Source organism: Bombus flavifrons, chromosome 7, assembly GCF_040668555.2.
Source record: "Bombus flavifrons isolate JBK064 chromosome 7, iyBomFlav1_principal, whole genome shotgun sequence".
NCBI lineage: Eukaryota > Metazoa > Arthropoda > Insecta > Hymenoptera > Apidae > Bombus > Bombus flavifrons.
In genome coordinates, this window is record NC_138448.1 from 14,389,185 (window position 1) to 14,416,352 (window position 27,168).

Sequence of the window (27,168 nt, forward strand, 5' to 3'; positions counted from 1 at the left end):
ATTATTGAAATCTTTCCAAAAAAAGTATCAATGCGCCATAAATTGTGTTAAAACGGAGACATAAATTAATACTGATATTAAAACAATTTCCATAAAATCCACTTTTATCATTACGTTTCTGTCGAACCCTATTATGAATAACATTCTGCATTTCATCAATAAACAATAGATCGGAAGATAAGAAATTATTCTGCTCCTTCTGCAGAGTAAATCTTTCATGACAATGGTGAGAATAATTGCGAATCGAATATTCGAGTAATTATGAGAGAGGAGAAAGCAAAAGTTTTGTAAGAATGGGACGAAAGGAACACAAGATCTGTATAAGAAAATCTTCGTCTTATTCTTCATAGAACGAGTCTCGCGGGGCTTTTGCTCCAGTCTTAATGGGTAAAAATTGCTGCTAAGTCGCTGTTCTGCTTTCTCCCTCTTTAAACGCTCGAAGATAGAGCGTTTCTAGCGCTCTAATTAAAAGTAACTGCCGGGGCAACCAAGTCATTCAGTCCTGAAACCTTTTCTGCGGCGTTCTTAACGCACAAAGTCGCTTTATACCTTCCATAAATTTTTCGTAATTGCGAAATCATGCAGAGTATCGCGGCTCCTTGGTACAGCATGTGTAGAGAAGCTCGTGCTTTTAGAGAAATTTTGATATTCTTGGTACTCTTGTTTTACCACTTTTTCCACGTATTTTAATAAGGAGGAATTAAATGCTAGAACATTGATATCTAATTAAATATTAAAATTTCAAAATTAAATATGAAATGAAATTAGTAGACAATTAAAAATAAAAATTTGACAATATGAAAATTTCATTAGGAAGATATCGTTTGTTACGTTCTTATAATAATACGATTAATCGTTTAGTGATCGAAACATAATCCATTTAATTTCGTTATCCCTGCGTATTTTATCAGCCGCAGTTTTCCAACTGTCTGGTTGACACTCTTTCCTTTTATGCTGCAATTCACGTGTGTGCAGAGATAAATATTGTTACAGTTTGCGGGGACACATACGCGAACCGAAAACTAATTTAATCGGAACACTGGTTGTTATTTCGCGAAGTCAGCGCTCTCCAGCTGGAAAGTTCGTTACACCGTGATTCTAAATTTCGCTATTTTCCTTTGTAATTGGTAAACGTTGAAAATACTCGATCGTTCGATCGCCGTGAGCGTCGCGATTTGTCGATTCTCAAATAAATATTTTCATTTCATAGTCGCTATGCTCGATTTTCTGTGACTCGTATATCGTTTTGACAGTCGTACCTCCAATTACTCGTTCGAAGGCAATGGAGTGTCCCCTCCGATGGAATTAATCGTTTAAAGGAATTTCTCTATGAACTATGGAATGTGTACGAATGAGAGACTTTTTAAATATTATAATTTAAAAAGCATTGGGAAACGTTAATACTAAGATTCTGGTATTTATTAATATTAAATCGCTTTTGATCAAAAGCGAAGAAAATCGAAACATTAAGATGGGCACTTGTAGTTTTAACAAAATGGATGTATTTGATACTCTACTGAGGGTACAGTGAAATTTTTCACCACCTTCCTTGTCTATACTCGAGTAGCTAAATCTACGACATTAATTGTAAAAGAACGTTCAGATCTTAATTTAAAGTTATGGATTCTACGTAAACTTAAAATTAAATTATATCGACGAATACCCACTACACGTCTCAATATTACGAGCTATAAATACATAATCTTTTCGATCGAAACATAATCTTATGAACTGTAATTAATACGCAGAAAAAGATGTAATTATAATGCAGAAAAATATGGTACTAAATGTGTATGGTAAATTAACTATTAAATCCTTGAACACAATCAATTAACGAGCATCAATGAACCACGGATCTCTTGACAAAGACCAATAAATCTGAATCATAAATCGTAGAGCCTTGCTAAATTGTAGAACGCTCTTCGTACCACTTTACCCACTCCAAACTAACACTTTATCATAGGGATATATTTCACGTTTAATCGGCTTAGTATACCAAATGTTCGATCATGTAAAACACCTTCTCCAGCTGCTTTCTTGCACCTTTACCGATACAAGTCGACATCCCAAAATTTATTTGACAAAAGATCAAAATTCAATATCGGATAAACTTGAAAATAATAGATGTATAGCTACTCTGATTATCGGCAAATCATCGCTCCAAAAATATTGATTTTTTCACGTAATTATTCATCCAAATCATCGTTAGAAGCTAAAGATCCCGCTTAAGGAATATCCTTGCATTTGGAGGGAAAAAATTCACGCTTTTCTCCAAGACTCTGCTAGCACACCGTTTATCGAGGTTCGTGAATTAAATATTCATCAGAATCGACTGAAGTCGAGTCGACCCCTGTCTGGCTGCGGAAATTGTGATACGTTTCAGGGATCAATGCGCGTTCCTCTCGAGCCAACAGGCATCTAACATTCATGAATTTATCCGATCCGTTGGACTTTTATCGCGACGCCGGAGAACGCTTACTGACGGCAATTTCCATCGCTGCATTGGTTGTTTAATGATACCGGAGATAACGCGTGATTCGACTTCTGATGGAAAGAGGATGGATTTCAAACTCTTTATTCAGCCAGCAATTTGAAGATTCCTTAAGGAGCGTCTTATTGCGAGATTTTCCACTCCTGGTTTTCTATAAGTCGATTGTTTGGCTCGAGTGTATGAAGTTTTATCGCTTATATTTAAGCAATGTTATATAAGCAATATTATACTTAAGCTTATATCGCTTATATTTAAGATTATATTCTAAGAGAAAAGATTATGTGATTATATAGTTCGTAATATGAAGGTGACTACTCGTCGATATAATTTAAATAATGTGCTTTAATCGGATAAGAAACGTTGGGCTTTCAAGCTCCATAGCATACTTCGTTTAAACAACAGTCGGCTTCATTCAATGTCCATTTGTTCTCAAAATCAAAGAAATATCTTCAAAATTAAAAATTAGAACTCGAGTCTGTTCAAATTCTTCTTTGCTTGAAACTGATTCGTCTTGGAGAGAGACGTATGACGAAAGGATGCAACTACGCGAAACTAAAAATATGGCAAACGAAACAGTTAATTTCTAGAGTTACTTTTTATTCGTTAAGATACTTTGACGTTTGTTCAAAGAATAAAAATCGACAGAATTTACTCTTTTTTCTCAAAATCAAAGAAATATCTTCAAGATTAAAAATTAGAGCTCGAGTCTGTTCAACTTCTTCTTTGCTTGAAACTGATTCGTCTTGGAGAGAGACGTATGACGAAAGGATGCGACTACGCGAAACTAAAAATATGGCAAACGAAACAGTTAATTTCTAGAGTTACTTTTTATTCGTTAAGATACATTGACGTTTGTTCAAAGAATAAAATCGACAGAATTTACCCTTTTTTCTCATTCTAACAATGTACATAGCGGGACAGAAGTTCCTAAATTCTTTACGTTTGCCTTTAACCAGACCTCCGGATCACGTAACACGATTGAAAAAGCACGAAGCGCAAATAGGCGGGACGCATCATGCCGATTGATGCTAACCAGAATGAGCAGCGGATCGTTTTGAATTTACGTGTTCGCACGGCGTGATCACGTTCACGTTCGAGGTTACATAGCAGATTTTCCCGCCATGCGTTTACCGAAATGGAAGAGCAAGCAGTAGCGTGCCGCTTGTACGGTCATTGTCATGCAACGGGATTAATACGAGAACGGTGCGAGTAATTTCTTCTCGGAATTTACTAAACGTATCGCCGACTGAAATTAGGGTCGAACGGCGGCTATCTAGTCACTGGAGTCGTTCACACCATTGATTTTTATTTCTCGTTTTCTTATTCCTTATACCGGTAATTTGATTGTTTGTCGATAATCTATCGTTCTGTAAGAATCTAGAGATTACGTACGGGACGACAAAAATGACAATTATGAACGCAGCAAAAAGTTGGATAAATAATTTCGAAGCTTGAGAATTGAACGTTTTTACACGTTTATTATATATAATTTTCAGACAAACGAACAAACGTATTTTCTCTCACGTATTACGTATTTATAAGACGTCAAACATTGTTATTTACGAAAGAAGATATTTAATATTTACATTATTATTAATCAGATACTAACGCGTAATTATACGAATTATTTTACCCTCGATTTACTAACGAAATAGGAAGTTCAACATGAAGTATATATATTCAAACTATACAGCGGGTTAGTTATTAATTTAGTTGCGTGTTTAATTATTGGTTATTAAAGGCAATTAAACTTACCTGCATACGTGTAGCGACCGGACAAATGCAATTATTTGATAGATTGACATATTTGCGAGAATATAATCATTGAGAAAAATAAAATAGTATGCTTAGAGAATACAAAAGATAAATGCATATGCGCAAATGTGTGTTGTAATGATTCGCAACAACATCATAATCATAATTTTCATTATCGACATATTCCTCTGCTTCGAAATTATACATAGTTCAATGAATTCTATCGAACAGCTTTAGATTGTATCGCTCTTTGTCTATAGCATTAAATCCTCTATAATAGGTTACGTATTAAATGCATCTCAAGTGTTTCTAGAGGAGCCATTACTTGATTATATCTTAAAGTTGTAACTAATTGAATTCTGAACTATTTAGATTCTACAATAGATTATAGAACATAGAGTAAATTTCAATCGTGTTTTGAACTTGGAATTAGCGAACTTGCGCGAAGTATTGTAATCACACTCGAACAAATTTCAATCGTGTATTTGACTTGTGTCGAACTTAAAAAAAAAAAAAATAATAACAAACTAGCAGAAATAAATTCTGAAATCTGTTATAAAAAAAGGAATTTTAGCAGATTTGTGTTGAGAAGCGTGGAACAAATTATTGATCATTTTCAGCTCGTTTTCTCGTATAAGAAAATGTTCGATATTAGATATCGTTTCAAAATGAGCAAATGTTTCTTCGTTTCATATTCGACAATAACACCTTTTTTCGGTAATCTACATTTAAAATAATAATCACGTCAACGATCAATGCGTCAATGTTTCGAAACAAATGTTGTACTGTGTTCCGATTTCCGTTTTGCGAATTTTATATTGTCGAAAAAATTTATTTGCTATTTCGTACAGAGCACGTTATTAAATTGGACAAAATATCTGAAGTTTCCTCTAAAAATGGAAACAGTTTTTCGAATAAAAATCCAGGTTTCCTGTGATGAATCGTTCGCGCAGCGTAACAGAATTGCGTGCGCAAACTATTGTTTATAACTATGCAACTTTATGACTTGCCTGAAATATTTCTGAATTCAAAAGATACATGTTCACTCGAAAATATCAAACAAAAGAATATGATAGTTCATCGAAAGTAAATAACAAAACTCTTTCGTTTCTGCAATTTTTCAGAGTTAAAAGTTTTAAAGACTCATATAACAATCGACGATTAATTTACTTATTTTACATCTGAAATTACAAATACGTCTTCTCTGTAATTCAACACAGCAAACGCATGATACGAATAATCGTATTTGTATTCATAAAATAAAAATGCTTGCGCTACCAGTAGAAAATACCACGACTAGTCAGACATTTGCTTTATCTGCATTATAGGAGCATTTTTCTAAGAACAAAATTTATTGACGCGTATAGTCGAATTTGTGCGATGAACGAAAGCATTGGAAACGAATTGATAAATTGTTCAAACAAATTTAATACTTTATGAATTAATGCCAGTAATAGTAACGTGTACAATTATTCCAAGTAGGACAATGAGTTGACCATATATGGATACGTTTGAGATTATTGAACCCGAAAACTTAGTTTCCTATGTATACGTTTCTTTCGTATCCGGAAGGGAAAAATCAACAACTGGAGGAATGCACGGGCGATATGGAATCGAGAATGGCACGGGTCGCGAGAATAAGAATAAGGATTGGAAAGTAGGAGTGTGGGGCGAACAGGCGATTCGGTGAATGATTTCTATGTTATATTTGCCGAGGGTAAATATCGCCGGCGGCACGAAACGGGGACGGAACTGGTTTCGTTATGAATATAAATGTCGTTCTGCCTCTGCGTTGCGCTTCCGTCTAATAAATAGCGAACGGGCCGGAAGCTTAAGCGTCATTGTGTCGTCGATTATTGCGGAAATTCGTTTCGTATCGTGCAGATATAGCGGAAAATCTGTCCATTATCGGGGAGAGAAAATTGTCTTCTCGCTTCGAGGGTCCTGCCGCGTTTTATGACATCGTTGGATCGTTTTTCGAAGTTTGGTAGTTTCTTTCGTAACCGGATTACTTTTTTAACGGAAGATATCTTTATACAAGGGTTCAGATATCGGAAGGAAGTAAAGTGGCAAATGTTAAGTTTTGTGTGATCGTGAAATTAATTGAAAAATTATTTTCCATATAATGCGAGAGCCTTTAATAATATTATTAATTACCAGGACAAATAACAAATTAATTAGCGAAGTAACGTAAACTGTCATCTAAATTATAATACGAATTCTGGATTAAAAAGTGTAAATAATATTAATCTTCGTATGAATAAAGAACCCTGAGTAATTACTAGGAGAAATGTACCATGGCATATTCAATTGTTATGAAATAAAACTAATCGAGAGATCGATACAGTACTGATAATTTAAGTCAATTGATAATGTCACCAAATACGTTAACCATTTTTCCCCATAATTCGAGAATCTATTCTCATGAAAAATCTACGCTCTAACTAAACTGACAGAAAGTCGAATGCCTCCAGTGCTGTTCAAAGTTAATTAATCTACATCGAGAAGCTATGAAACGAGAAATTAATCGTCGATGTCCGAACCGTGGCTACAGTATAGCCGATTAATTTCGTCCCGGCGCCGCTGAGATCGTAAAACAATGTGGCTACCATTTGACAAGTAACTTTGCTCGCTGACGAGCGCATCATTTCGCCGATTACTTTTTTCTTTTTCTCTCCTTTCTCCCTCTATTTTTTTTTCTTTCGTTGCAAAGCACACACGACCGTCGGTGATTTATGAAATATCCGTCGGCGCGACGTGACGTGGATTAACGAGATGCGAATAATTACGTTGCATCGATCGAAACTCGTTTCGTTACGAATAGGATATCGTGCAGTTACAGTTTCAAAAAAGAACGATCATTTCCTCTTTAGCTGAATTTTAATTTCTACGAAATTTCGAACTTAATTGCATCTCGATCATGTATCATATTTATTTATGTTGAAGACATCGGTGTGATTGAATTAGAGAGATTAACGAATAACAGAAGGAGATTAATAATTAATAAATAACAATATTTGAAGAAGTTGTTGAGGTAATTTTCATATATATATTTCAGAGTTGAGTCTTACAGCTGTGCTAAAGAAATTTTTTAATATTTCATATAACACACACGGTATATTTACGAGAGATTCTCTCGAAGTATTTGAACACCACCGTGAGCCTACGTATAGGGCAAAGAAAAACGTATTTTTGACACTTGACAGCAGAATTTGTTCCATTACGCGACAAACGTGGAAATGGAGCCTTTCCCGTTCGAAGTGAACGGAAGTCGAAGTGGCTCATAGAAAATTAACTTCATCAAAACACTAAAAGGAAATGATCGTCAGTTTCAACTCTGCTCGGACGTCGTCTGAAAATCTCCAAGGAGCACGTTTCACCAGTTCCACCTTCCCTTGAGATCTATAAATTGATCAAATAAAATCATTCGATCGACATCGCCTTGATATATATCTATGTATAGAACTAAGCTGAAAGCACAGAATGAAGATGCGCAAAAAATTGCAGACACGAGATAAAAGCTGGGGTTCTAGAACGAGCTTTTTAAACGTTTCACAAAAAAAAAAAAAAAAAAAAGAAGAAAGGAAGGGAAGAGAGAAATGTTCTGAGGCAAAGAACCCGAAGCGCATGATTTTCTTTTGAGTATTGTCGATTTTATCTGGAGATGTATGGACAATTAACGTTATTACTGTTGCCTAATGACGAAGCGTGATACGAGAAACGAGATGGTCGACGACTTTATAAACCATAGATTTATAGTATAAATCTGATGATATACACGTTGATGCTCGTCGTGACGCAAGTTTAATGGTTATCCTCTCCTTTACGATGCATTAAAATCTGGATTAATTTCGAAGAGCGTAGTGGATTTTCTGAAATGACATTTGAATATAATCTTATTATTAATTTGACCGATTAATTGCTCATACTCTCAAAATCTCTTTCGTATAATGAGATACTGAATATTAAAAATTTCGAATTTTATATAATTTATTGCGGATGAACTTAAAAGGCTGATAAGACAGAAGAGTAAGAAAGAAGGTAATATCGAATGACGATTATCAAAATTTAGTACGGGCTATAGTAAGTGACGGGATACGTAGTAGAATATCCATATGATAATCAGACATCTCATCTCTGGTCGCGAGTTTCGTCATTGTAAATATAAATTTTGAAATATATTAATACTTCTGCAACAAAATCTATCAATGTGTTTATTTGAATATGTGTGATTGATTAAAAATATATTAAAGTAAAAGAGAAGTTTAGACCAACTTACAACAGTCACTATTTTACGAATGTCCAAGTAGTAATAACCTTCGTAAATCAGACAACTAAGGAAGTGCTTTGTAGAAATATGATATTTAGTAATTTACTAATACACTTTGAGTACATTGACACCAAATACTACTTAAAAATTATTTGTCTCATAAATACTATTAACAAGTCATATTTCATGTGTTACGACCTTATTGCGACACAGCATACGTTTCACGGCGCAAAATTTTGATCCATGGGCAAATCCGTGGGGGTAATAGGTGGGAGTAATCAGTGGAGGTCTGAATCTTTAATAACAACCTCCCTTGCTAATAACCGCAAAAGCACGAAGTTCTCCAACGAGATTGACCCAGAATCGGGAACACGTTGGTAAACAGAGCAAATATAGGCAAACAGTATGAATCAGTTTTTGGCGAATCATCGGTGGAATCGATGCTTTGCGCGATCTCGGCCCTTCTATATATCGCACACACGCTCGCACACACACAAACGTGTGTGTGTGTATTTCTGTGTGGCTAAGAAATTAGAGATGTGGTTGCAATCCGTTTCAATGACGCGGTCTACGGATAATCCTGCTGGCGCGTCGTTGCGTGCGCGAAACGAGTGTTCTGTGTGACGACGATGTCGATTGTGCCAAGTATGATGTCACTGATAGCCTTGTTCGAATCACTTTCGTTTCACACAGTGGTCGAGGTATAAAATTCTCTAGCGCAATTGATTCAACGTCTGGGGATTGGACGAGGAAACATTTGAAATTTGAGATGTTAAAAATTTAATAATCGAAGATGACAGCAGCAAAATACAATAAGTACATTTTCAAAATTACGTTGTAAATTGAGGGTATTACATATCTAAAAATTCGTAAAGTTGGTAATTTAGAAATTTGGAAATTTTGGCACTCTGAAAGTTCGGAAACATAAAAGTTTAACAGTATGAAAGTACGAGAGTATGAAAGTTTGAAAGTTCTCAACTACGAAACAACATTTAAGAATTTGAAAATTTAAAAATTCGGAAATTTGAAAGTCTGAAAGTTCCGCACAGTTATATACATAAGATTTGACGCACGTTTGTATTATAATTTCGAGCAAACTTAATAAACTCTCTACACATTTAAATTCTCTGCCAAAGGGCCATGTTACTTCAACCAAAGCAGCTAACAATCCTAATCAAATTTCAAATTTCAACCATTTTATAAACTTCTACACTTTTATAAAACATATACCAGAAGATCATAATTTTCAATACCACTATATTGTAAAGATACTGATATTAACGTTTTATAATGCCGGTGCTCATCGTCAGAGGGCGAATGTCTGACCACTGCAAGAATACTCTACTGCGCATCGTATCACTTACTACACAGAGCTCGTACACTCTATCTCCAATCATTTTCCCTTTTCTCAATCTGAGCTCTATCGAGATTCCAGCACCAAAGATCCTCGTCATCTAAGCTTCTGCTCAGTGAACATTCGTCATTCGGATGGTTAATCGCGTGCAACCTGCTCCAAATTCCAGCAGCGCGACGTATGTATGTACGTATTCCGATGTGCAATTCACGGTGATGATAGTATGGCGCGAAACGGGATTGAGATTGTGGAACGGTCAACGCGTCAATCACATTTGATATCATCGTTGCCGGCGGTCGCCTAGGTAGTGTCCAGCTCATAGATTACAATGTGCCACGCATATTGTAACGTCGATGGAATGCTGAGAATGAGCAACTGAACGAGGGCTTGAGGAATTAAGAGATGGATGGAGAACTGTTCTATGATTCTAGTTACTTGTAATTTGCGTAATAAAATCGTTTCCTCTATCTTGGAACCGTCCTAGTTTGTAATTCAGTTTAGTTGGTCTTTCTCTATCTTTCGTATATTTATTTCTTTTGATTTTTGAATTAGGGTTGTACCGTGCAGAGACGAGAAGGTTGCTCGGTAAGGCAACAATGAATCCGATTGATTATTTATTGTAAAATGTCATTAATAAAGTGTGAGAGGCAACAGGGATATAACATTTGTAACACAGATTTGTAAATGAAGTTTTTATTTGTTTAAACAGTTGGTCATTTTGCAATCTCTATACAGACGATTCAGTAAGCATTGTTTCAGTGGCTGTTGCAACCAGGATTTAAAAATTATTCAGTGAAAGAATTCAAAAGGCAATAGATGTGGTAGGAGGAGATGGATGAACCTAACCTGCATTTCCGTGTAGTATAGGTCGACTATGTGCAATATTCGTATCACGAGTCCTTCATACATGCTACCGTTGATTGCGATCGTTTAGCGGATGACTAGGTGGTCGTTCATCTTCATTCCTGTTCTCCGACGGTTTGCTTTAAGGATTAATTGGAATACGCCCCCCTAATTACGACCTCCTCTCGATTTCCTTCCAATTTTACTTTGATAAATTTTCCGGACTGTATTAAATTTTAATTGGTTCAGGAAGCTGTTACAATCGTAATTACGACGTAGATATTTCCAGCCGCGTCTGTGATTAAAGTTGCGGTGCAAGGAGTAGAAATAAGTGATCGACGATTATGACTTGATTCTTTGATTCGACTTCTGCGAGAATACACGTAATATGCGAAAATACATAAAGTATAAAAAACTGCAATACCCACTCGTTATAATATTTGATGGATAAAACAATTTTCTATCCAGATTCTACTTTCCTAATTATTTTCATAAAAATATGAATTTGCATAAATTTCCGCAGTATAGTTATAACAATCTACCAATCTCTCTAAAAGTTACTTCGGGACGTATTACCATTAATCTCGAAAGGATTAAATTCGCTGCAGATACGTACGAGTAAACATCTGTAGTCTAATTACTATATTATATATACTACAAGAAGAAGGGAAGCTTTTGAGCGAAATATTGTATAGGGCATAATATTTCGTAGTACTTTTTGCCATCATTTCTACGAGTGGCTTATAGAAATTTTATGTGAAAATTCGAGCACGAAATTTCACCAGTTGGAAGAGCAAGATTAACTCGAAATCCTAGAGGAGATATAAATATCGCAGTACATGCATATCGAAGTGTTTGTTAGAGAACAAAATTGATGATAAACGTTACTACACCCTCTGGCCTAGGGCAATTTAATATACAGGGCTAGTTGTATGTAGTTTTTCAAGTAATTAATTCCCGAGTTGCTATTACGTCTTTTTTTTCTATTTTCCTAATATTTAAATTTTTTAATATATATATGTGGTATCTGATATTTAAATGTTGGATCACTTAGATAAAATTAGATAGAAATTATTTTGGGATTATGTACATACTTCGATAAAATTAATATTTTTGTAAGAATGATGTAGAAAGTTTTATTTTATAGAGTATTCTAGCTAGATAATATCTCTTGATCTTTCAGCTATTTGATACTGATCGAAATCAATTAAAGACATTATAATTGAGGAACGACTATATACATATGGTAATGGGGCAATTCCTGTCGAGCGAAGAGCCTTAGCCCGCCCTCCTGATGACGAACGGCTCTAGTGCCCTAATTTCAAAGTTCAATTGCTTAATAATAATTTCATACGATCAACGTATCTTCACACTATGATTTAAGCAAGTACCAAGCTGAAGAACAAACTCTAAAGGCGATTTCTATCCTGGATGTAATAATAATTAGAAAAAGTCGAAGATCGTTCCAAAAACATACACACCAAAAATTTAAGAGAAGAATCTTCTAATCGAAGTTGAACACGTACTACCATAAGCGACCTAATCCAAGCTATTTCGCTCCACCTTTTCTATTCATAAAAATCCAAGTTTAACGTCTATTTTACAATTTGAAGCACCTCACAGGGGTCTTTAACCTTTTATCCAATTTAAAGTAACTTTAACTCTGCGAAATATAGAAATACAATAAAAATCGACATACTTGTTGTTCTTCGGTTTTTGATCGCGTTTTTGATAGGTTGGACCACGAATATGTCACGCAATAAACAACGTAAAATTTTCATATGCAACAACAAAACCTTTAATCACCGAAGAAACTGCTGATTATTCTCGAAAGAGTAGATTATAATTGATATTTCCTTAGAAAAAAGAAAAAGAGACGTTATTAAAACTCGTAAAACAATATCCTGTGAAAACACAGAAGGCAAGCGCGAGGAAGCGCTCGCAAACGCAAAACGGATATTAAAAACAGTATTCATCGCGGTCCGTCACGCTCAACGGAGAATCGCGTTCCAATAAACTTCTCCATTCGGTGTCCGGTCTGTCTACTTTGAGAAACGGCGCTCCACTGTGAGTCGAGTAATTACGGATAACAAGTCTCGTCGCGACAGCACTCCCGATGGCGTGGCCCAGTGATAAATCGAGTCGCGGAACTTACGGGAAATACATCGTATTTCCTGGTTCACGTGCCACGTTTCTACGCGTTCATCACCGGTTTGTGCGTATGACTGCGCCGCCCTTGCGCCACTTGCGTCTACTGGTGGACGCTCATTTTTAAAAATGTTACGCGCTCGACGATCGATGCCATTCCACGAAATTTTCCTCCGTATATCACGTTCTTTCCATGTTACGTTGTTCGAAAGCGCAAGAAGTTTTTGAAAGTCTGACTACTTTTGAAAAATGTAATTTTTAGAGGAATTTCCTTAATTTTAGTCTCTTTTGTTATTACTGACGTAGGTACAGGTTGCGTCAATTCAACCATCTAAGTATGTGATGTTGTTGATTATTGCGTTTCTGTGTTTTTGAGTTTCGGTAAAGGACTGAGATGATGAAAAAGGGTAACGTACAGTGTGTTGGAATGAATATTATTGCGCAAAATAAAGATATTTCCGATGGAAGAATGTGTGTGTATATTTTTGTAGCAGAAAATGTGTTAACTGTTCGCATTTTTAATTGAATTACGGTAGCGAAATCGCATTTGCTCGAGCATCTATCAAGTTCATATTATACATTGTTCTAGAAAATTATAGTTGTATTATAGTCGCTATCCTTGTAACGAAGTTAGAATGGGACAATATTTCGTGTCCAACAATAACTTATCAGAACATATTTCTTCAATCTAATTACCCAACTATTAAAGGTGTCGTAACACTATTTGCAAGCTAAGTATACAAACTCAGCCAAGCAAACAGAACAATAGACGCGATCTTCGCAAATATTTGCAAATACTCTATCAACGGAGATACGGTTGCACTAAATCAGAACTGCGCAATCATTACTCTGAACAAACGTTCGTTTCGCACTTATTTAACATTTGCATTTAAATTTATTTCAAACTACGAAAGGAGGACGCACGTATTTTTCGCTGATAATATGACTTCCAGAAACGATACAGATCTCTCACTCTGACTAAAAACAGACGCTTGATCTTACCAGTAGCAAAAATGCAAAGCTATCTACGTCTCGGCAGTTCCTTCAGCTATTCTCATTCGACTTTGTTCTCTTCCCAACTGGATTTCCACGGAGATTTGCATAATCTGCGCGCGAAACGGGCGAACCTCGAGCGAATAGCATCCAACGATCGTACGAGCTTCGATATCATCGCCATATAGCTTCTTCATTTTTCTTTTTTTTTCTTTTTGTATCGTTTCAGTGGCATTCAATTTCATTGTGATGGAACGAATTCTCGCGCATCAGAACAAGAAGTTCGTCGCAGAAATGTCGAGGATCGCGCAGAACTTTTCATTAACGACGAGAACGCGATTTCGTTGAAAATGAGCCGTTCTCGATCGATTACCACGGCGAAGGAAACGTTAGGTTTTGTGGAAAGTTACTTGCGGATTGAATTCAGCGGTCGTTTGCATCGAAAGCATCTTGTTTATTTCGTAGCCGCTTAGTTTCTGGGTTGCAGCGCGATTTCCTGCATCTTACGGGGTAGCTTTCTTGACTGTCTGTTTGAGGAACGCGAACGTGATTGAAACGAGACACAGTTTCATTTTGTTCTATTTAAATCTCGGTATTTAAGTTGTTCTATAAAGGCTGTATATTTTGTTTCAACCAGTCATTTGATATAATCGTAAATTCGTTGTCAAAATGTAAGAATTAATGAACTTCGGTATTTCCTGTATAATTATTTAAAATATTTTCGAATAGTAGAATTATCTTAAAATTATCCCGAAGTAGACTTTAAGGTATATATTTCAGATTATACATAACGAGGCCCTTTTGCACTGTTGGATGAAGTTTTTAAACATTTTAAGGCCCTTTGAGATAATAATACCAAAAGGATTTTAAAATCATACGGAACGTTTATTCAACGTGAGAACGTATTATTCTTCTACTCGTGAGAAAATTGAAAATTCGTGACATCTATCTGGCAATATCTAAGAGAAAGCTTGTCACCCAAGAGATCAGGCATGGTTTTATGATTTCTGAATTTGTCAAGGAAGATCTTATAGATGACATGCAGAAGGGTCGTTGTGACGCGATCGATATGTTGCTTCTGACCTGACAAAATATTTTGGCGGGGGGGTTACTTCGCAAACAACTTTCAAACTGATTCGGTTCTTCTTCTCAGCATGTTCCATGGCTGTTGGTACAAAGATAAATTTCTTGAATTTCTTGGCGAATTACGGTAGGACCCTTCTATTCGTCTAGATGAAGTTTTTACAACCCCGCGAGTTTTACGATCACGGTAGTACTCGATCACCTGGCTGAACGTGCAAGCAGATAGGTTACGAGCGGTCCAGCTCTCGCATATCAGTAAATCAAGTTCATTGCACGACTATAATAAACCGAATTCTATTTGAAGAGAGAAATAAACACGCGTACATGCATCGTGTATCACAGTATTATCTTAACAGCTAAGAGAAAATAATAGAAAGCCTAGTAAATTGGCTTTCTGTCTTCGTTATGGTATGTAATGTTATTCGCTCGAGAATTAGCTGTACCAGATTTTTCTTCTTCATATTTTCCATTTTATATCTTCGATAATCAAAGAAATCAAGTTTCTTTGCCTAATTTTGACAATCCTATTTTGACCTAATTTTCACATTTACGCCAACTAGACGGCTCTATTCTACCTACCTACGAGTATACGAATTACGAGTAGTACACAAATTTGGTTAATGACTCGTCTCTCAGTGTCCCATTGTTTTCTTCGCATAGTCGTGTATACACGCGCATCATTTGCCCTACACGGTGTATTCGATCTCACGCGTATTACTACATTTTCTCATTCCCTCGTACGTTCTCTTTTTTTTTTCGAAGGCAAACGGGACGAACACAGACTGGGGGTAATTGGATTTGGACACGGGCCATAGTCGAACGAACGCGAACGAAACCGCGGACATATCGGTAACAAAAGTTGTCAACGGGTAGTGGCGTTACGCGGCTCGACGTTCCGCGCGCGTTCAACTTCCGCTTGCGGATTGGCTACGCGGCCACAGACGCTGTAAGCTTCGCACGTCGAAACCGTGTGGCAACTGGAACCGTCCGGTGTGGCTGCTACGTCGACGAAGGTCCTCGTCCAGGCAATTTGTCACGTCCGGCGACTGCTCGCTGCCCCGTTCGTTTGATGCCCTTTAGATTAATTACCTTTGCCTCCGATGCGCGCATATGGCCGCGTGTGTCATGCGTGTTGCCCGCGCTTCATCATCGTTTGGTCATTCGCAGAAAAGCCGGTGTCCCTCGACAGGTTCGTTAGGCGCTCGCTTACCCTGATATACTTCTTGATAAGGCGTGTCTCCTGCATCGAGATTGCAGATACGTGGATTTCCATGAATCCGACTAATTTCGATAACGTTGCCAGGTGATTTGGATTGGATTAGAAATGTCATAAAGACTGTAGTTAGTTTGAAAGCGTGTTATCAAGTCAGATGAATTATACGTTAAAAACTGATGGGACTATTTGCCAGAACTATCTGTGATTTAGATTGAAATAATGTGATAAATATGGCCGTTTTAAATCGATCAATTCATGCGGAGACTGATCAGATGATATTCAGATATCGACGTCTTTAGGAATTTTTCAAGTTGAGTAGTCTGACAGTTTGCGAATGATACAAATATTTGTGAGACTGTGATTTGATACTATAAAGTTGATGGATTCGGCTTGAAAGTTTATGAGAAGGATACTCAAATAAATAATTGATTTTGTAAGAACTCTTAGAGATTTTTTAAGTCGGATGAGTTAAAAATTTAGAACTGATAGGACCACTTGTGAGAGATAAATGTAATTTATATATTCTTTGCGTGGAAAAATTATTATACATAGTAAACTATTCAAGATTCTTTTATCTTAACAATTGAATGTTCGTATCTAGTCAGTTTTATAATTTTAATTCTTTCCACGAATAGATTAATCCTTCTAAATAAAAAATGTTGGAAATCAATCGCTGAGAAATTGTCGGAAAAATGATAAATTTTGCGAACAAAGCAAGTGATTTACTAGATGCAGTGATCCAAATAAAGTTAAAATAACTTTTACGTTCCGAGATAGTTTGAATATCTTCTTTTTGTAATTACATGCAAGTTAAGTGATTTACTATTTAGTTCACGTAACTATTACTCGCAGCTGTGATATCTATGATATGTATCTATGGTACAGTGGACACTAAAATGAGTAACATCTTGCTCGTTTGTCACTTTTAGATTGATACATCATGGTTTTAGTACGTACTATATTATTTATTACATTTATGAATTGCTGTAGTTGTGGAACAGATGATTAATGACGGCCGACATTAATTGTTCTATTCGTGATTACTTTGTTTCGAATTGGAAACTGTTACAATTAGGATAGCAAGAGAAATGATATATTAACATTATTTTAACTCATTATACTTTACATCTCGAAATTGTATTTCTTATGATTGATGCCGTAATTTATATTAGAGAAAAATGAAAGCTTTGCCGGAAGATATACATCGTATTAAAACCCGTACGGTTTGTTGCGATATAGTTATTTACGTAATTCTCTTTTTTTAATTAATAAAACAAAACTGTGTTTCTTGTACTTCAATATACATTAACGCGTTACAATACATTCCAGTAATATTATATTAACAGAATAGTATTGTAGCTTTTATTGTAATACAATAGCACATTATGTAGTACTTTAATTAAAATGGAATAATTATAGAAGAAAAGAATATCCTAGAATATTACTACAGTACTTACTATACTCCTTGATATAGTGATTGTTCACATTATATTCAAATATATCTCGTATTAGTATATCAACGATGTACATATACACTGCCAGTTACGAATATTATTAATATTAGGATACTTGCTGATATTTAATACAAATTCCATGTTTTTCATTGCTTCTATTTCTTCGTTATTTTTTTATAATTCTGTTATTTCGTTCGTATAATACATACATATGTAGCTTCTGATGTATAAAATACGAGATAAAATAAAATTTGTTACAACTTTCTAGAAAAGTAAGTATCTTAATATCTGTGACCAACAGTGTATGTATGTACAGAAGTGTACATATACAGTATGTATAGTTAGAAAGTAACTACATCTTCCTGAAATTGGAGTTGTACGACTAACTTTGCCATAGTCCAGCGATTATTCCCCCAAGGGTTTTCGTAATCGCAATAATAATGGTAAAAGATCGTAACATCCATGACAATATGAAAGCATTGTGATATTCACTGTGAAAGATAAACGAAGGAAAAATGCGATAGTTGTTGCACGTTTTCCACCGGCGATCTCAAAACGGATACTAGATTCTCGGTAGCTGGAGCTCGTCAAATTATTTCCTGGAACATGTCCAGAAAAGAGGAAATCCGGAGGGATTAGAAATCCTGTAACTGGAAAGAATACCTACGGTTGATATTTTCGTTGTACCTTGGTATACCACGAGATAGAAATAAAACATTGGTAAAATTAAAATGAAGAAGCGTTGGATTACCATGTGTAGTTTTCCATTGCTTCGTTGAAATTGGTTCGTAGATAGAGAAATTTCATTTTCGTTATTTAATCAGAGGTATCAAGGGTTCAAAACTTAATAAAGATAATGATTTTGATATAAATTGCTTATAAATATTCCTTCTTTCGTTATTTAATGAACTCTTAAATACACGGGTTTTCCAAATGTAATGAAATATCTTAAAGTTTTTAATCTATACGTATTAGGTTGTCCGAAAAGTATCTTTCTTTCGCAAACGTGTTTTTTGCAACAGTGCATCTTCGTACAAACGTGAAACCAAGTCTCTGTAATATCGCGGTGTTTATCTCAACAGAACAAAATGGATTGTACGTAATTCGACAAAATAATATAAAACAAAAAACGTGGTGCGTCTATTACTTCCTCATAAAACGAAAGAAACTTATCGGACAACCTAATACATCATAAAACAATTGAATTTTTAAAACCTCTCGCATTGTTTTATATGGAAAAAGAATTTGTTGTCAAACAACTGGTGTGTAGAACGTACAAATAGAGATATATTATGTATTTAAGGGATAATCGAAATATCTCTTCAATTACGTGCCGCAATTTCAACATACGATAATTGTATCAACTGAGTCAGCCTCTATGAGGATACCACCGTCGCTTTGATCTCTTATTGTATTTGTAAACCTCCTAACCCTTGCCTGATAATATCTAAATTCTCAAATAGCCTCAAGAAACACAGAGAGATAGAGACGTCATCCCTTTCCATCGTCAAACCAGATAGAAATCATTGTAGAACTACGTAACCAGTAACACTCACTTACTCTAAACCTAAAGCAACGTCGAGTCTCACCTAAAATCCCTATCTTGGTCAGACAAAACAATCACTCCCTCCTAAAATTCCCAGCTCCAGTCAACATCCAGATCTCCGCAACTGATTCAACAAACGTTCCTTTACCTCTGCTTGAGCCACCTAAACCATCATGCAACATTGAAACCACTTTGATGTCTATTACCATGGATCGAGTGAAACTGTTGACTGTTATAAATAACAGTAATTTACCGAACTCTTAACGTTTCAATTATTTCCTTTTTATTTGAAGTCAACTTTGTACGTCGACATTTTAATTCCGTCGTGATTTTGTATTAATTGTTTTATCTCCACTAACAATTAGAGGAAAATTCAACGAAACAAAAACCGATTAATTTCGTATCACAACTTGTTTATTTTAGAAATAATATCGCTAAAGAAGTACAAATTTAATTTCTTTTTCAAACAAAACAGACGTTTTATCTTTTTCTACTTGCACGAAAATAAAAGTTTTCTATTTATGCAAAAATATATGGAATAAAACTTTCAGTAGATACATTTCACCGTGTAACTGTTTTCTTGAGACAAAGAAGGTAATAATCAAAAAATTATCGTTTCATAACTATTTGGAAATTTTAACAGTTTCATTCGATGCCTGTCTATTAACACGAAACTATCGTCGCGACCTTAATCTCACTGGACATCGTGTTCATTGTTAGCGTACTCTGAACAAGTGAAAATAACGCAATAATCGGGTATGAAAACCGATCGACACGGATGTAAAGAGAGAAACGGAGCGGCGGGTCCTCGTCCAAGTGTAGACGGAAAAACGGTTCGAGTTAAGTAAATACGCGCGTCGTATCGCCTTCTATTCCGGCCGAGTGGAAAATCGTTTCGCGTTCATCCTCGAGAGGCTTTCGCGCGGATGCTCGTTTGAGGGGAAATTAGATCGGGCAATTTCCATTGGGATAGAGAAACGACGAAAACCGGTGTGCAGAGGGAAAATGTGGATTAAGTCACGTATACCGGCCAGTTTCGGTGAAAATCAGCCGACTGAATGACGTTCGCGCGAAAAAAAAAGAAAAAGGTTGTAAAACTTGCCGGAACTCGCTAACGAGCCGCTGTAGTCTTTCCGTGGAGTTTCCAGGCAAACTGATCAGCCGGCCAGAAAGTTGCAAACGTTTTTCTTTCGGTGCTTTTTATCTGCCTTTTGTATTTCGTCGGAAAAATTAGTGTATAAAATTAGTGGTACGAAGGTACGTTTCGTTCGTGGCTGACGGTTTGATTGCTGAAAATCTTAATTTGTGTGAGTGTCTTTTTCTGAGAGAAATGGGGAAGGTAACTTGGAAATACCGAGCAGAATGATTTTTTGATAACATTTGTTTGTATTGAGAAAATAGGAAATATCAAAACGTATAGCTGGTGAAACGTTATCTCCTCGTAAAGAGAGAAATAATTTGCGAACATGGGGTGAGAATTTACATTTCTTTGTTCGATGAACAGACTGTTACATGCGTCTCTTCGTTATCTCAATCCGTTTATCGAGGTATCTCTGTATTCTAACACTTTTCTCCCTAAAACTGCAAAGGTATTTATTCATTTGTATTTTAATTGAGATTGGAAAGTATAAATGAACACTAAAAATATTCGTTTCCATAGACTTTGGAAGCGAAGGTTTACAAGCAATTATGTAAAACAATAGGGAAAATTAATTACTAGATGGAAGAGGCGGAGGAAACAAAAGAAGTAATATCGAAAGGTCAATAACATGATGGACAGATCTGGAATGAAGTAGATAAACGACTATATAGTCGGACACAATATCAATAAACACGATAGAACGTCGGTTATTTACGATAAATTGAAACAGTTCAATTTTCAGCAAGCAAAATAGAACTGTATCGAAGCGTGATTTATAGTTAATAAAATAATGCCTACGGTCTAAAAATTGGTCGATCGCACAATTATTTTTCGTTCCTACGTTCATATTGATTGCCATAATACGGCAATAATCTTCCGATATATGTAATCCAAACGTAAGTTTGATTTTTCTTACTTTACCCGACCGTGCTTTTTATTTGTTCGACGTTTGAGTACTTCAACGGATAAATTCTCAAATACTTGCTATGTTTGTCGTGTAGATAGATAAATAGAGCTGTAGATAGCGGATAAATGTAAAAATGCCCTAGGAACCGAAAAATCGATAAAACATATGTACGTTTGAATAGGTAATTGTAGAGAGAAATAGGTAAAGAAATATATTTAAAATTTCCAAAGAATAAAATTATATAGATATACAAAAATAACATCATATTGTATAAATATTACACCGTTCTTAATGTTACCATTACTCTATAGTTATATTACTGATATTTCAAGCATTTTAATATTTTAAAATTGATATTGCGTTAAGTATTAGCAATATTCTATATTCATGTCTCTCTTAAACATTAGTATTTTATAATATAAACGTCGTGATCAATGTTAGTAATATTTTACATCATTATTATGTCAACTTGCTTCCATTTGCAATAATTTGTTTCAAAGATACAGACAAGTGACAAATCATTAAATCGCCACTTACGATAATCTACAAGATAATAAAATAACCTAGGAAGAAAAGATAGAACTCCTACATTTTCTCCATGAAAGTAAATTAGTAATTTATCTAACAGATTACATGTTCTCTCCATTTTGTGCTCCATCCCCTTTCCCAATAAATTGAAGGTCCCACTGATTGATTTAAATCGATGAACAATTGACCAGGATTTGAGATAACAATAAAGCACAATTACGATAGTAATCTATAAGAATGGAACGCAAGCGGGATTCGGCAGAACCAAGGAAGACGATACAAACCGAGTAGAAGCAGCAAGGTACCGTGCAAGAGGATTCGATTGCTTGAGAAAGTAGCATCGAGAATAGAAAACAGAGTGAGGATAAAGGGGGCAAAATCACGCGAAACCGTACACGTTAAGCCAGCGAGAACGCTAGAGTTATCGGTTGGTGAATGGGGGAACAGGTAAAACGATCGACAAAAAGGAAGACGATAGGAAACGGAACGAGACGAGACGAAACAAATGACGTACAAAGAGGGTGAACGAGGAAAAAGAGAAATGGAGAAATGCACCGCGTAACGTGCACAATTGTGTATTTATTTGAATGGTTTCCCGGGGATTAGACGGTTTAAAAGGATTAAATTAGATTGTGTTTAACCAGTGGCCGAGAGAGACCGGTAGCACATCGCTGGAAACGGTCCAGTGAATTTCCGACTCCGAAGCTGAAATTTACTCGTGAATTCACGCTGCTCGCGGTTCGAAGCGAAAGCGTTTGTATTGCTCGACCGTTGACCTGTCTCTTAAGATTTTACGTCACCAACGACGAGAGTATTCGCTTTTAAGTATCTGGATGGATTGGTCGAGTTGGAGCAAGATGGAACATTACTAGTAAATAAATAAAATAAGATTAGATATTAGTAATGATGTAAGGTATCAGTAGAATGTAGAAGTTAATGATCAAAGGCGATATTTGTTATCTTTTTAAAGAATCAACCATATTTTTACTTTCCAATATTCTAGATACCCTTTTAAGAAATTAGAAATTGCTTACGAATTCTTTCCGCTAAGAATTCTTTACGAGCTTGTTCATAGTTGTTAACAAAAGTTTTGTACCTTTCACGATTGAAACGAATGTTTTCAATTGATCAAATAAATTGATCTAAATATAATTAGAACAGCGTGGATAATTATCGACAGAATCGAAGGAACATTCGTTTCTTTTCTTAGTTGAAATAATCGAAGTAACGAAAGGAGTTTAGTATTCGCCAAGTGAGTTTGTTAAGTTTAATCATAATTTAAATAATTATTATAACGAATAATATCTTCCTGAAAAACATTAACCTCTGAAATAACGCATTAATGTAATTACTTATTTATAAAGCGCAGCTCAAATTAAAATGTTTATGAAATTTTGAGAGAAAGTTCTTTGTTCGTAAAGAGAGAGGTTTTATTTACTAAAACCAGCGGAAGTTTAAAGGAACATTTTAAGATAATTGGATAAAGTAATGTCTCTGAGAATAATATTCTAAAATATTTCGAATTTTGTTTGGAACGTGGAACGTTCCATTACGTGATAGAATAATCAAAATGATAAAATTGAAAAATGCACTCTATATCATTTACAAAATCCACAAACTATTTCCATGCAGGATCCACGCTAACATATGTGCAACGCTTATCTGATTTGTAGTAATTTACATCTCGTATGTGTTTGGCGGAACAATATATCAGCCTTATGGTAAAAAATTCGTTAGCTATGCATAAACCAAACGGCGAGGCCATTCTACGTATGTATACGCTGAACATACAAAGTGTTATTTATTAAGCTTTAAAATACGATACCGTAATCAACAAACCACCGGTTATATTGCTGGCTCTTTTTCGAGTGTACGCTAATCATTTCCAAATACTCTTGCGTAATTAAATAACAATATTGTATATAAAATGAAAACAAATATCAATTTATATGGTTCTGCATTTCTTTTTCCAAACATTAAACCAGAAAATATAATAAAATATAAAATATAAATATGAACGAAGTGTACAAGTAAACTACAGATAACGTTTAAATTCTTTGAGGCTACGTTTTAGTTTAGGAATTTGATTAACGTCATTCGTTCCTTTGTGGTTTTTATTTTGTCACCCAAAGAATTTATAGTTTTTTTCTTATATACCGTATCCTTAAATTATATGCATTTCACTACGTATATTAGATACTTCATTTTTAATTAATAATAATAACACTTTCAATGCAGTATAATTGTATAAACTTCAGAGATAATACAAGTCCTTCTAATTCTCATTTTTCCAATTTAATTCTCTTCCAAAATTCATTCATAGGATTGTTTGCTCCTTCTAGTTATCCGTAAAATGTCACAGAAAGTATATAGCATCGCTTAAAGATGACAATAAAAAGACTATGTTTTGAGGTAGCCGATTAAGAAGCTGCTGCGTTTTCACGAACGACATCGAGGCGTCATTCCAGAGAACGGAAGTTTCGGAATCCTCGAAAGTTTTGCAGAGTGCGAAAACTGGCGGATCTCGGTTCGTTATTAACCGTGCTCGGCACGAAATGAACTCCGTTGATCTTTGTCGGTGGATGATTGGCGTTTCTTTCGTGTTTCTTTCGTGTTTCTGTGTGATTTCTTCGCGTTTGAAAACAAAGCCACGTTTCTTTTCCTTCTCCGTTCCGTAGTTTCTCGTCTTTTAATTAAAGGAACATAAACTTCGTTGTCTCTCTCTTTTTTTTCATTTGTCCTGAGTGTATCGCGCGTATATTTGCATAACGGCCAAGGTACTAATCCTTTGATTAAGCTTTGTGCAAAACAATTGGAGGAATGGATTCGTGATATCCTGATATCATTTCTCGTGAATTTATTTCTGCGTGTTTTAAGTAAACAATTAGAAGAGAGCAATTGGAGGAAGAAGAGAAATAGTAAAATAAGAAGGAGAAGCTAAAGGAAGAAGAAAAATTAGTTTCGAGAGAGTTCGTAGAAGGATTAGGTTAAAGACTAGTGTAAACATGGAAAATTGTCTTGTACTATTGAAGTAATTTGCGGAGTGAAATTTTATCCGAGAATCAGCGTTGCAAACATTATCAAATACAAAATATATAAATTTGTCGTGTCTCCCGTAACAATTCAAATGATTACATAGAAAGAAAGAGAAAAGAGTACCAGAGTCTTACGTCTCACAAAATATCATAAGACAAGAAGTCCACCTAAACTCAAATACATCGAACCAATCGTAACCTATTGCGTCTGCCAACAAGAACTCGAAAGCAAAATTTCTCCGCCAACGTTTTAATCGATAATCTCTGTCACGAGCGATCTCTCCAACATTTATCGCGTTCATCCAGCTGTCTGTTTCCTCGTTCCTCCGCGTTTGCCAGCATTTCGACATTCCCTGTGCCGATTGAACCCGCATTTCCATTCAGTCGCTTATTTATTCATCGTCTCGCGCTTACACAGAACGAAACCGTCACAGGAAAAAAAGCGGATAAAATATAAGAGGAAAGAAAGAGGAGAAACCAGAAAACGAAGAGAGAAGAGAGACTAAAAACACACCGAGATCAGGATGGATAGCTGACATAGCCTTCGATCAGATTAACCTGCTTTTAGACGCTATCAAATATTTATCGATCCAATGTCATCCCGTTTCTTCGCTCTGTTCAGAATGTTTTTGCCTTCGCTTCCTTTTTTTCTTTCTTTTTTTTCTTTTTGCCCGCCCCTCCCAGAAACTCGAAGTGTGGCGACTGAAGGAGGATGAGGCTGGTAGCTTGCTTGGTTCGTTGGTTTGTAACTTGGAATGATGCATGGCTGGCTATTGGGAGAATGCAAATTGAAAACCAATACCAACCCCAGTCCTCACAGACTACTGTTGGACCAATGTATCGTACGACAGCTAGAAGTTTCGAGACAGAGGACGAATTCAATATCTATTCTTTCGTGAGAATATCTCCACTTTTTCTCCTTCTGTCTGTATCGATATATATCGGATGATCTCGTCTTTTTCCGTGACAAATTCTTTAGTTGCGGAAAAAGGAATTTTTGTACGTTGTTCTGTTTGTTTGGTTAAGTTTGTCTCGTGTTCAATTGAGTGTCAGGTCTTTTATCGTATAAAATGTATTAGCTTGTTTTATGTGTAGTCGATACTGAAAAGAAGAAATACGTAGCTTGATTGAGACAGTATTCTAATTTTGATTTGGAATTATAGTATGAATATTCTTTATAACCGAAATTTTGTTTCTCTCAAAGGAGAAACTTACGACTGTAATTCGCTGTGTAATTTGTTCTTTTTCTTTTCTAACATAGACGATATATTCCTATTACAGAAAACGAATGATTCGTTTTCACAGCTTTCGATGTTTTGGCTCTTGCGATAGATATATTTCGTATTACTTTACGATTTATGCACCTGTGTAAATATAATTAATAATAATAACTTGTTGAAAACTGTTGGGAAAACGCTTGGAGGGTAACTCAATTGCTTCTACAATTATTTGTACGTAGCATTTCACGCGAACGTTCAAAATGTTTTTGCGAGTCTTTTTTTAGGAAGAATAAATTATCATAATGTTTTAAAAAAAAGGAAAACATAGCTCTACTGTCGTCGACGGAATTTATTCGTGCAACTACTTAAAACTTTTTCCCGATGTCTGACAACGGTCTAAAATGTTTACGAACTTTTTCGAATCACTGAAATATCACTGTTTCTAAAAAGATAGTAATTACTTGGATAAGGTAGCTACTTCTCGATTTTCAGAGAATATTCAAACACTTTCACAAAAACACAAAAGTCCACAATTTTGTAGAATAATTTGCAAAAGCTTGTAGCATGATTATTACAATTCTGCATCATAAATCACTGCACATTTCTCATATTAATCATGCAAAAATCGCATTTTCTAAATCAGAGGAAACAAAGATCTTCTGTTTCTCGCGTGGCTATTCAACGAGAAAGAATATTTTCCTTGAGCTTCTCGATCACGCGAAACTTTTTTATAACACGCCCAAATCGTTGCTTTTGCAAGGACCGGGCGCTGGTAAGGAAACTCCTGCAGCTAGAATTTGCAGCCGATTCTCTTTTTACAAAGGAAAGATCTATTCGGCGTTTTCTTTATTTCTCGAACCGGATCCGAGCTCCCTGCGCTTCTTCTTCCTCTTCGTAGGAATTTCTTTCCTTCTGCTATTCAGCAGATTGCAGTAAAAGAAGGGACGCAGGATGAATTGTTCGATCGACCTCATCGCAAAGAACACGCCGAAACAATGGAAATGCCTCATAAAACTTCACTTCCTCGGCGAATGAATTTTCCGCGAGAACTAACTTCGCATAAATTTGAATCGACGATTTTACTCTATATATTATTATAATTACGTATAATTCGATTATAATAATTTCATGTAATTTCGAACGAGAGAGGGAAATATTTAGTGGTTTAATTAGATTAGTTGTTG

The 27,168-nt window shown here is 35.5% G+C and overlaps 1 protein-coding gene across 1 annotated transcript in view; it reads left to right on the top strand.

Annotated features, from left to right (window-relative positions):
• The window catches only part of LOC138181961 (uncharacterized), a 562,178-nt gene that overhangs the window by 200,970 nt on the left and 334,040 nt on the right, over nucleotides 1–27,168 (top strand). The window lies entirely within an intron of this gene.